We start from the raw sequence: 12,584 nt of genomic DNA, 5'->3' as shown, positions 1-12,584 counted from the left end.
TAAATGAATGAATGAGTCACTTTTTATTTCTTTGGAGCTTCCTATTTAAGGACCTTTCCTCAAGCATATTTTTCTTTGTCTTTCCTGCTTTTCTTGTTCCTGCTATCTTCATCAACCTATATTGGGCAGAAGGGTGTTAAACTCAGCAAAATTAATTGCTTTTAGTAACCAATTGACAAATGATATTCTGAGCATGCTTGTAAGGCTTAAAAAATAGTGATGACTTTTGAGCAACATTTGCAGCTGTTAGGCAGGAGTTTAAAGTAATGTGGCAGGCAGAATTGGAAAACTGGGATGGAATGTTCCTAGATATCTGAAAGTCACTAGTTCAACTTCACCTGGAAGGACTTCTTCGAAGACAGTGTAGGACTGTGGAAAAAGCTTGAGTCAGAAGACCCACTGCTTCTTGATCTGCAAATAACCTTGCTATGTGACCTTTTAAAAATCCCTTCATTGCACTGGGTTCAATTTATCTATCTGTATAAAAGGGGGTTGGAGTAGCTGATCTCTAAGGTCCCTTCAGCTCTAAATTCCATGATTCCCTGATTCTTTTTTTATCTGACAATTTCATTTGTCTATGTGATGTCTTTCTTGCCTCTGAAATGATAATTGAGGGTTGATTATACGTATCCAGTCCAATTATCCGTAGATCATAAAGGTTTTTATTATTACATGTGGAAGATTAAGACGTATGAAGGGCATAAGATTGAAATCTCTACAAAGTCTAACGATAAAAACCCAGTATATATATGAATTTTCTTCTTTAGAATATTCTACTGGTGTTTGATATAAAAAAACATTTTAAGAGCAATGCTTAACATTTTGTGTGCTTCCATTCTTGAAGAAGAGAGCTGACTTTTAAAAATATATGTCTATGTATTAAACATGCTTTCATATAAATTTATATTACATCATTATTGAAAGCACTGAGCCATGGCAAACAGTCTATTACATCATGATTTACTATGCTGTATTACATCAATTGATGGAGTATAGCATGTCATGTTTTGATATGTAAAATTTTAAACATAATAAGAGATGCAAAGCACAAAAATAGTTCATGTACTGTTTTCAGTAAAAATCTCTTTTTTTCCACTCTCCCAAGTAATTTTAGAGAGTTCTATATTTGGCATAGCTGAGTATCAATGTATTAGCTCTGTGAGTATGTAATACGCACAAAAAAGTTATTAAGATAGGACACATGATTTAAATAGCTGGTTGACACCATATGAAAGATACAAAAATTGTCATTTTATAAATACTCGCATTATATCTGCTTTTCTGCTCTGAGTTTTCAGTATTGTATCAATCATGCTCTTAAAAATATGACTGCTGTTTTTTGAAAGAATCAATATATTTTGTCTGCTCTCCTACTCAGCTGTTACTATCAGCATAAAGTTGCTACCGATGAACCAACCAGAATAATTCTTTTTTGGTGAGTGGAAAAAGAAGATAAGTTTTACAGAAAAATTATCTGTACTTTTAGTCTGAATAATGACATAACTAAAAGGATGCTAACTACAGATTTGAATCAAGTAGGAAAACCATAAGTTGTCAGAATTAAAATGTAATCTTACGACCTTACAATTTCTAAAATGCAAAGTATTTATAGTTTAGATACATTTTATATGTGAGTGTACGTATTGTCCTTACTGAATCTGATAAACCTAACTTTTCTTAATTAGAGAATAATAATTCAATAATATTGTTATTTAAGTGATCAGGATTTGGGTATCAGACAGAGCCGAGTTCAATTCCTGCCTCCACAGTTTGCTAGCTGTGTGGGGTGAACATCTACTTAAGATCTCTAAACTTTTTTCCCTATTTGTAAAATGAGACTAATATCCTCTACTTCTCAGGAATGTTGTTATTAAGTGAGACCATGCATTAAATGTGCTTAAGAGAATATGCCTGGCTCCGAAAAAGTTCTCAGTAAATCTTAGCTATTATTATTGTCTGTTTTAGGCCTGTGCAATACTTCATATTTACTATCTGCTCTTCAAAGAGTTTCTTTTTCTTTTCTTGTTTGCTTTTTACTGAAGTTCTGAAGCGTTCAATATACTCAGTTTTTTTCCAAAACTATGTTCATTGATCAAATCCTTCATAGTTTTAGAGATTGTACATTCTCTCAGATCAATGTTTTCCTCATTGCTCTTTTCTTTGGTGAGGAAGATTGGCCCTGAGCTAACATCTGTGGCCAATCCTCCTCTTTTTGCTTGAGGAAGATTGCCTCTGTGCTAACATCTGTGGCAATCTTCCTCTATTTTTTGTATGGGGGACACCACCACAGCATGGCTTGATGAGCGATATGTAGGTCTGTGCCCGGGATCTGAACCTGCAGACCCTGGGCCACAGGAGCGGAGTGCGAACTTAACCTCTACGTCCCCAGGCCGGTCCCTCTAGATTGCATTTTGCTTGGAGAATCTAAACTATTTAGTCTCTTCTCCACAGAAGTTTTTCTATATGCTTATATTTTCAGGAACCTCTGTAGCTTGTAATAGAGCTGAGAAAGACAAAACAGCAAAGAACACGCAAAGAAAATACCACTGTTATCCTCATATGACAAATTATTACGGCTAATAGTTTATTTGAGACCCCTTTTTTTTTGGAATTTTTTAAACTTTGAAATGAAATGAGAATCCAGCTTTTCTAAGTATCCCCCTTCTTGGGCATTGGTACACTTAAAATTAAAGGCAGTGGTATATGTTTTTTAAATGCATGCGCTGGTCTTCCATTTTCTCCTCCAGATCCTCTTTCCATCCTTCTCCACCTTGGTCCGTACCGTAGGAGGTGATTCTGAATGGATTATATGAACAAGGTTTTTGGCCCTCTGGCTTCTTATTGGAGTTGGCATGTGGGGTTCAGCGGGGATGAGAGGAAAGGTAGAAATTGCAGCTAGGTGTTTATTCCTCCAAAATTCCTCCCTGCGGGCTTGTCTGAGGCTGTCTACATCCCTCTGTTATAGGTTACAGCCCCCGCCAGGGGGCCCTGCCACACAGACCTCTTTCTGTCTCACCTGGTTCTGGTAACTGCCCTCTCCCCTGCTCTCTTCGGCCTCAATGTGGGTGGTAATGGTGATTTCAGATTTTGTAGCCCCTGGTTACCACACTAACCCTGTGACTTCCCTATGTCCTTCCCACACTTTGCAAATCTCTCTATATTAGACTCTCCTCCAAGGACTCAGTTTGAGTTTGCCTTTTGCTTTCTACTGAGACCTAGACCCCTACAATACTCATACATGAGTATTATTGGCCAACTGTTATTATAATCTACATAATATATTTGTGTGAGACCTTCAAATGACATATTATATAGAAGTTGACTATTAGTGATAGTATGAAAGTATTTGGTATAGTACACACCCAAAAATCCTGTCCTATAATTCAAAAATAGTTTTATAGAGATAAGAATATATGCAAACAAGGTAAATGTTTTGCTTTATGAAGACTCACAAAGAGATTCAATATCCCAAAAGATTCTTTTTTTTTCTTTGCATGCAGATGTAATATAAATTGTTAAATGTCTTAAAACCTGTAACATGATTACCTTCCCTTTTGAGAAGTCCCTGTAGCAAGTTCTTACTACCACACTGGCTCAAAATACTGTAATTCATATACTACCAAGATCTCTGAAAAATCCTTGTTCATCCTCATGTGAATAGGAGCATGAAATACCCTTCCTGATAGGGGCCTTTGTCCCATAAATGTTAATGCACCCATGAAACTGATCTGATGCTTTTTTTTTTTTTTTTTTGGTGAGGAGATCAGCCCTGTGCTAACATCTGCCAATCCTCCTCTTTTTTTTGCTGAGGAACACTGGACCTGGGCTAACATCCGTGCCCAACTTCCTCCACTTTATATGGGACACCGCCACAGCATGGCTTGCCAAGCAGTGCGTTGGTGCATGCCCGGGATCCGAACCGGGGAACCCTGGGCCGCCGCAGCGGAGCGCGTGCACTTAACCGCTTGCGCCACCGGGCCAGCCCCTGATCTGATGCTTTTTAACTTGATTTTTAAACTCTAGTACTGAATCCCCAGATTATACTATCAGCACAAGGTCATTGAAGAACAGCTCTGGGCAAAAATATGAAGTATGAAGCTTATTTCCTTCTATTAGATTTATCTGTGCCATCCTGATAAACTTCCCTTGCCTATCAAGATAACCAAAATAAGTTGAAAAACTCGATGTCAAGTGAAAGTGAACACTTAATAATCTCCACAGAATATCAGAGAAATTCATTTATTCCCCCAAATACTTACTAAGCACTTACTATGTTCTATCAGGAACTTTTTGGGGTGCTCACTACAGTGAACAAAAATGACCAAATCCCCTATTCTCATATCCCTACAGTCTAATAAGGGGAAGACAGAAACATATTTAAAAAGTGAAATTAGAATGTTGTCACCATTACCACTCCCACCTCTCAGCCTGTCAAGTAAAATTAAAATGGAGAAAAGTGAAGCAGCAAAGAAAAATATGGAGTTTCAGCTTTTAATAGGTCAAAGAAGGACAGAACGAAAAGGTGAAGTTCAAGCAAAGGCCTGATGGAGGAGAGAAAGCAATTCTCCTGGCAGAGGAATAGAGAGGGTTAAATGCACTCATCTAGGGTGTGCCTGGCAGGTACCAGGAAGAGCGAGGAGACCAGAGGGGCGGGAGCAAAGAGAGTGAGAGCCACAGCAGAAGCAGAAGTGACCAGACGTTGGGTCCTGTCAGTCTTGGTGGGCTTGTGTAAAAACCATGGCTTTTCTTCAGAGGGAGTTGGGACGTAGAGGAATGATGATGTCTGAATTATATTATAAAAGGATCCTTCTGCTTGCTGGGTGAGAAAAGATGGTAGGCTGCAAGTGGAGTAGGCTGGAGATAGCGGCGGTGATGAGAAATGGTTGGAAGTGAGATGATGTAGATGTTTAATCTGTGGGTTGTGGAGATTCTAAATTACATGCTAGCTAGGAAGGAATAAAATGCCATATTTTAAAAGTGGTGGAATCTATAAGATTATATGTAAAAAAAGAAAAACTGGAAAACTATGAGTAACAATTCCCTTTTCACATGGGTATATACTAATCCTGTTTATATGGTATTGCTATGTGATATGTCAGTGGATAGATCATCTGACTGAAATTAAAAGGAAAAGAAAAAATGCTTGTCTAAATTGAGGAAGCTAAAGAATTAGCCAAAGAGTGTAATAGGTTAATAGTTTGGGACTTTGTCCTGAAGTAGTTGGTAGAATGTTTCATTGGCATTCTATTCCTAGGAAGAAAATAGGTTGTTCGTAAAATCCAAAGGAGGAGAAACGTACTGAATTGGTCCTGACTAATTGATGGCAATTAGATCAAAATTTAACTGTTTGAACCAATAACATTCAGTGGTCAAGATAATTATATGCAAAGTTCTAGTAGGAGAAGGAGAGAAAAGGGAATTAATGTTTATTGAATGTTTACTATGTTTAGAAACTGTGCTGTTAACTTTTCTTACATTATCTCACTTAAACTTCAAAACATTCCAGAAAGTGGCATTAAGAGAAAAGTAATTAGGAAAAGCATTGAAGGTGGTATAGCAGAAAGGCATGGAAAAGCAAATAGTTCCCAATAGTGTGCCCAAGAAACTGAATGAAGGGTGGAGAATGGGAAGAGAAAATTAATACTTTAAATTGAAGTTACTGAAGAATTTTAAGTGGTATTGTGACTTTGTCATATTTGCATGTTAGGTTGTTTAGGTAGCAGTGTGGAGGCTGGAATTACAGGAAGTTAAGGCTGGAGACAAAGGACTAGTTAGGAGGATATGGAATCAACAAATGACTATGACCAGGACTAAGGCAGTGACTGAGAAGATGGTGAAGATAGACTAGATTCAATAAATATTAAGAAATTAAAACAAGAGGATTTGGTGATTATGTGGTAGGACTACATGTGAGGTTTAAAAGAAGAGAGATGTGTCAAGAGTGATTTGACACTTTCTGGATTGGTGACCAGGAAAAGAATATTGCTGTTAGTGGGGAAAAAAAGAAAAGGAAAAGAAAGAAAGGAAGAGGTGTGGATTGGCTCCCATAAATGATTATGCACACTTAGACGTGTTGGTTTTAAAGTTTTCTTTGGCTATCCAAATGGACAAGCAGCTTAATACCCAGTTCAGGAGACTGGTCTAAATGACAGAGATTTGGGACTGCTCTCTATAGAACATTAGACATAGATGAGGTCAGGGAGTTGATGAAAATGGGTAGAGTGAGGACAAAGTAAAGGATAATAGCCAGCGTTGAGAGAAAGAGGAAGCAGGGAAAAGAAGAGAGTAGCATGGAAGCCCAGGGAAAGAGAGTTTGAGAAAAAGGGAGACATCAATAAACAATAGTGAGAAAGAGTAGTCAGAGAAGGTAAGAACATGCTTAAAACATTCAGCAGCAGGATATCCTTGTGATCTTGATAAGAACAATGTCAGACCAGTGGTTGAGGCAAAAGTCCAACTGAAGTAGTTTAAGGAATGAATTAGAAGTTGAGGAAATAGAAAGGAAACTCTACATTACCTTTAGTAGGTACAATAATGGTCCCCAAAGATGCCCACGTCCTAATCTCCAGCACCAGTGAATATGTTACTTTACGTTGTAGGTGTAAGTTAAGAATTTGAGATGGGGAGATTATTCTGAATTAATGGGTCCAATGTGTTTACGGGGTCTTTATAAGCAAGAAAGGAAGACAGGAGAGTCAGAGAAGGAGATGTGATGACGGAAGCAGAAGTTGGATGGTTGCAATTGCTGACTTTATGATGGAAAGGGACTGAGAGTTCAGGAATGTTGGAAAGCTCTAGGAGCTGAAAAAGGCAAGGAAATGAATCCCTAGAGCCTCCAGAAGAAAGACAGTCTGGCTAACACCTGGATTTTAGCCAAGTTGAAACCCATTTTGGGCTTCTGACCTCTAGAATTTTAAGATAGTAAATTAATGTTGTGTTTAGTCACTAGGTTTGTGGTTAGTTTGTTACAAGAGCAATAGGAAACTAATAAATTACCCTTGGCTGTAGAAGGAGAGAGAGATCGATGAGAGCACAGAGCACAGGATGTATATGTGTGTGAGTATGATAAAATCATCACCAGGGATCCTTGAGACTACTCTCATGAAAATTCTGTAGTATGGTAGGATGGCAGGTTTGGAACTTATTTGTTGAGGTGTTTTAATTATATGCAATTATATAAATTATAATCACTCTATTATGATGATTTTAATCGGTTCCTCTGATGCAGGTTTGCAAAGGACTGAAGAAGTACCGTTGACAGCTGTACTTTTTGTTACTTTGATATTTGCGTACTTGTGTTGTCACTTCCTTTTATTTTTTTGGTGAGGAAGATCAGCCCTGAGCTAACATCTGTGCCAATCTTCCTCTATTTTGTATGTGGAACACCACCACAGCATGGCTTCACAAGCAGTGTGTAGGTCTGAGCCTGGAGTCCAAACCTGCGAACCCAGACCACCAAAGCGGAGCACACGAACTTAACCACAGCGCCACTCAGCTGGCCCCTTGTGTTGTCACAGTTTTATACTCCTCTACAGTCATTTTATTTTATGTATGCAAATTCCTTTCCCATGTTATTTTTATGCATTTTAAAGAAATCTTTGGAGTGTTATTCATAATAATAATGTGTTCCATTTTTGTTTTTTTAAACTGGTGGAAAATAACTTCCTGCAATATAATGAGGACCCATGACACTATTCAAACTTTCAAAATGAAATGAAAATCCTTTGATTTTAACTTGCTATTGGTCTTCATAATCACACTTGACTAATTCTACAGCATAAGCATTAGAGCAGTAACATGTAAAACTTCTCAATGTCTGTCAAAATGACATAGTACCTGAGGGGAATTGGCCTAGTTTAAAGAAAAGTTCAAGTGTTTGCAATCTAAGTAATCAATAAAAGGTGATTAGATATTAATAATGGAACAGAATTCTCACTATTCTCCTATATGCACTCATTAATTCAGACTTTTCTCATTATTATAGATTACAAACCATAATTATGACAAATATTTTAGATCAAATGGAATAATATTTGCCTCTAATAATTATATACAAATCATTCTATGCAAACCTAATGCATACCTTATTCTTCAGACTATTGAAGAATATATACTTGAAATATATTTAAAACAATTTCCTCGAACACTCCTGTATAAAGTCAAACAAGATTTTTTTCTTCCTAAGCAACACTTTCCTCTGTACAGTATTTTCCTCTGTGCAATTGCCTATGCTGATCCCTCCATCTGCACTTCTCTCTCCCTCCATCTTCATCTATCTGAAAGCTCAACTCTAATTCAACTTTTTTTCTGACCTTTGCTCGATTTTAAGGAAAAAAATTTACCTCCACTTCCTTTTGAGACTTAATGTTGTAGCTCTTTGTGAACTGGTCATACCTTCCCTACTGTAGAGTGGAAGCTTATAGATGGAAGGAATTATTCATCTCATCAGTCGTATCCACTGTGCTCATAGTGTGGGCTTTAAACAGAGTAGAACATCAATAACAACTAAGTGAAGAATGAGGTTTTACTCTCTTCCCTTAGTAGGCTGCTCTATTTTTAAAAATAAATTGTTAGTTATATTTAAATATTTATTCTTATAGGTTTTTCTCTTGGTTAATAATCATCTTTAGTCCTTCTTCAGAGTAAGATTGCTTTAAAAAAGAAACTCGTCATAAGAAATGTCTAAAAATGGAGACAATCAGATTTCAAATCACTACTACTTAGCTTTACTTAAAAATACCCAGATATGCTTCCTAATTCAGCCATATATGATCATGACTCACCGTTTACTTTATATAAGTTTCACATTTCAGAGGAACTATTTGCTTTTATCAGAATTCATTTAAATTTTAAATTTTATGTAAAAAATCTAAAATAATGCTATCATTGTATTTTTATTCAGATCTCATATTCCTAATAAAATATAGTAAATTGCATATCTGGCAATTAATATGAGTCAGGCTCTCTATATTAACTCGCTTGATCTTCACAACTGCTTTAGGGTTTACATACAACTACAGTCCACCTTTAATAGATAAAGAAAATAAGGCAGAGTTTAAGTAACATGGCTAAGTTAACGCAGCTGGTTAAGAGCGGAGTAGGGATTTGAATCCATGAAGTATGGTTCTCAGCCACTATATCTCAGGGCCTCTGTGTACTTTACAGGCTTTTCTTGATTTTTCTGGAATGAGATCCATGAAACGGTTTCCTATTTCTTCCTGCTCTCCCCCTCACTCCACTTCTGGGCTTGCTAATCTAGTATAGAATTTTTCGTATTTATTATTATTCAAATTCTTGAATAGTTTTAGTTCACAAGATTTGAATGCATTGATATCAGGGGCAGTATCTTTATTATCCCTTTATCTTAGTGTAACTAGGTTACATTTATGAGCTTTAGTTTTCTCCTCTGTAAAATGAAAATGACAATACCCATATCCAAGAGTAATGAGGATATCAACTGAGATAGAGTATGTAAAATAACTGTTTCCTAAAACATATTGTTGCTCAGCTCTATTTCTTCCTCTTTTAAAGTATCTACTTCAGAATTTGAGAAAAAAGTGTCTGTGTAGAAAAAAAAAGCATGAGATCACATTTTTATTTGTAAAAATTTTTAAACAAAAATGACCTGCATTTGATATGCAATTAATTGCTGAATGCATTTCCTAGTTCTTTTCCAAATGGCAACACTAACGCTATTTCTTTCCACACTGATCATCTACATTTTTCATTTACTGATTACAAATTTCTGGGACTCAAACAAAATTGAGGGTGATGGTAGATGTGCTATTGTGTGTTTGTGAGTGTATATGTGTTTATATTCCTAGCCTTTCCAAAAAAATGTCTTTTCAGGATTAATTACGGAAATGAACATACAGGTATAATGTCTACATTGGGAATTTTGTTTTAAAGTTCAGTGAGGTGATGATAAAGCCCAGTTTCAGGGCACTGTTTGTGTTCTCTGAAACGTAGGGTGTGAATTACAAAGTACATTTCTTATTCAAGTGAATTTATAAAATTCAGAATCAAATCAAATAAAATAGTAAGGCTTTTTTTTTTTACTGAAGAGTTTTCCAAACTATGGAAGACCTTTCTTCCATCTCTGAGGCACCTAGTAGCACTTTCATAAAATACCTACTGGTATTCCCTAGAACAAAGTTTGGGAAATGTTGGTTTGACACGAGACAATTGAAGATGTTAAACCTATGTTTCAAAAAATATGTATATGTTAAAAGTTGTTACTTGAACAACTGAGTTACATAGTCAAATATATTTAGAAAATTAACAGTTAAATTACTTTCTCTTATTGCAGGAATTCTTAGAAATATTAATATGGTAAATACGTCTGCTATTAATATGCCAATAATATCTTAAAATCTCTAAGAAGATACTTCAATATGTAGCATAGCCCAAAATAATTTGACTATTGGTCACTTTTCTGACAAAATCCCTATTAACATCTCATGGAACACTAATGCTATGAAAATAGTTTTGGAAACTTTGTATTAGATGATTAGTTCTCAAACTGTAGTTCCCTGACTAGCAGTATCAGCATCACCTGGGAACTTGGCAGAAATGTAGATTCTCAGACCCCATCCCAGATCCACTGAATCAGAAACTCTGGGACTGGGGCCCATAATCTGTGTTTTAACAAGCCCTCCAGGAGAGTCTGACAAACACCACAGTTTGACAACCACTATCTTAGATGTCTGTAAAATGGACCACAATAATCAGTGCAAATATATATAACTGGACTCAAATTAGAAAGGTCATTTAAAAAGTGGATAATGAAATTTTAAAGATATTGTTATGGGCTGAATTGCCTCTCACCAAAATCCATGTTGAATAACCCCCAAGTAGCTCATAGTGTGACTATATTTGGAGACAAGGCCTTGAAGAGGTCGTTAAGGTAAAATGAGATGGCATGTGTTTGCTGTAATTTAATATGACTAGTGTCCTTATAAGAAGAAGAGATTAGGAAACAGACATGCCCACCCAGAGGAAAGACCATGTGAGGAGGCAGCAAGAAGGCGGCCATCTGCAAACCAAGGAGAGGCCTCTGAGGAAACCAAACCTGCAGACACCTTGATCTTGGACTTCTAGCCTGTAAAACCATGAGTAAATAAATTTCTATTGTTTAAGCCGCCCAGTGTGTGGTATTTGTCATGACAGCCATAGCAAATCAATACAAGTATGTGTTTCTATCACTGAACTTGTAGATTTAGAGTCAAATCTGTTCAAGGGGTCCCTTTGCCTTTATAAAGAGCTGTGTTTACTTTGCAATTTATTTTTGTGAAAGCTCACAAATGTAATATTTTGGAAGAAATGATACAAAACATTATTGCAGTTGTTTATATTTTGGCCTGTATAAGCCACAGGACTCAAAAGAAAGTTTAAAGCAGAGTTAGAAGACTTGGTTTGTTAATGTAATTAGCCTTTTACTGCTTTACTTTTATTTTGTCTAATTTTAAGGTAAAAGCTTATTTCCATACTACCTCATCATCTTGGTTTATGGTCTTTGTTATTGTTTTTCTAAGTAGCAATGGTAGCATTTGGCATTTTGTTTAGAAAAAAAAAAAAAAAAGACTTCATTGGAAAACACCTAGTTTATCCTGTAAAAACTCCATTGCTTTGTGTCATTTATTAGTACAAAGTACACTAAAATGATAATATGTTTGCCTGGTTTTAAAAATATTTATCCCACACACCATTAATACATTTAATACCATTATAGATTGAAGTAATGTCTGTGTGTTGAGTGGATTAGGCCTTAGGTGGATAGAGTTAATTCTTTCTATATGGCTGCTTGCTATGAGACTTCCTCTGACATATATCTCATAATGGTTCCTGTTGATTGATCTAATTATATACACATGGTTTTATTGGAGCTTTGTGAATCTGAAGATACCCATGTTTGCTTAATGTTCTACAAGCACAATTCAAAACCCTTTAGGCTTACCAGGATTGTTTCCATAATCCTTAATTGAGAAAAGTAAGCCTTGAGAATTTTGAAATACCCTGCCCAAATCAAGCTCCTGGGCCAGCAAATATTCCCATTTGATTTTTTTTTAAAGAAAAAATATTTTTTAAAAGTATATAATCTATTTTTTGTATGAAAGCCATTTTTAAATAAAACATTTATTTGTGTGAGTGTGCATACAAATGTCTTTGCTTTACGGTTCTTGATTCTCAAATTTGAGGAATGAATATTTTGCAAAAGGAATGTGCAAAATAAAATCACATCATAGTAAGCAGTGAATAGCAGAGAAATAGTAATATTTCAATGCAAGGCTAATAATAATCCTTAAATTACTACATTTTATGTATGAAGATAAATATAGCAGGATTCTATTAATTTTAATAACTTTAAATTAATTTTATTGAACAGTCTTGAATAGGAGATATGAATCTGTGAATCTTAGTTCTTTTATAGGCCTCCTTAATACATCAAGAATATCATCCCAATGCTTGAAACATCCAGTTGTGTCTATGATCTGTGGTTTATCCTTTCTTTCTGCAGTTTTAGCTATTTTTACATTTTTTTCTTTGTATTGCTTGAAGAATAGTTCTGACAAATAAGATTACTC

Source organism: Ceratotherium simum, chromosome 4, assembly GCF_057802395.1.
Source record: "Ceratotherium simum simum isolate JZ-2026a chromosome 4, ASM5780239v1, whole genome shotgun sequence".
In the NCBI taxonomy this organism is placed as follows: domain Eukaryota; kingdom Metazoa; phylum Chordata; class Mammalia; order Perissodactyla; family Rhinocerotidae; genus Ceratotherium; species Ceratotherium simum.
Note: the sequence above shows the minus strand (reverse complement) of the source record.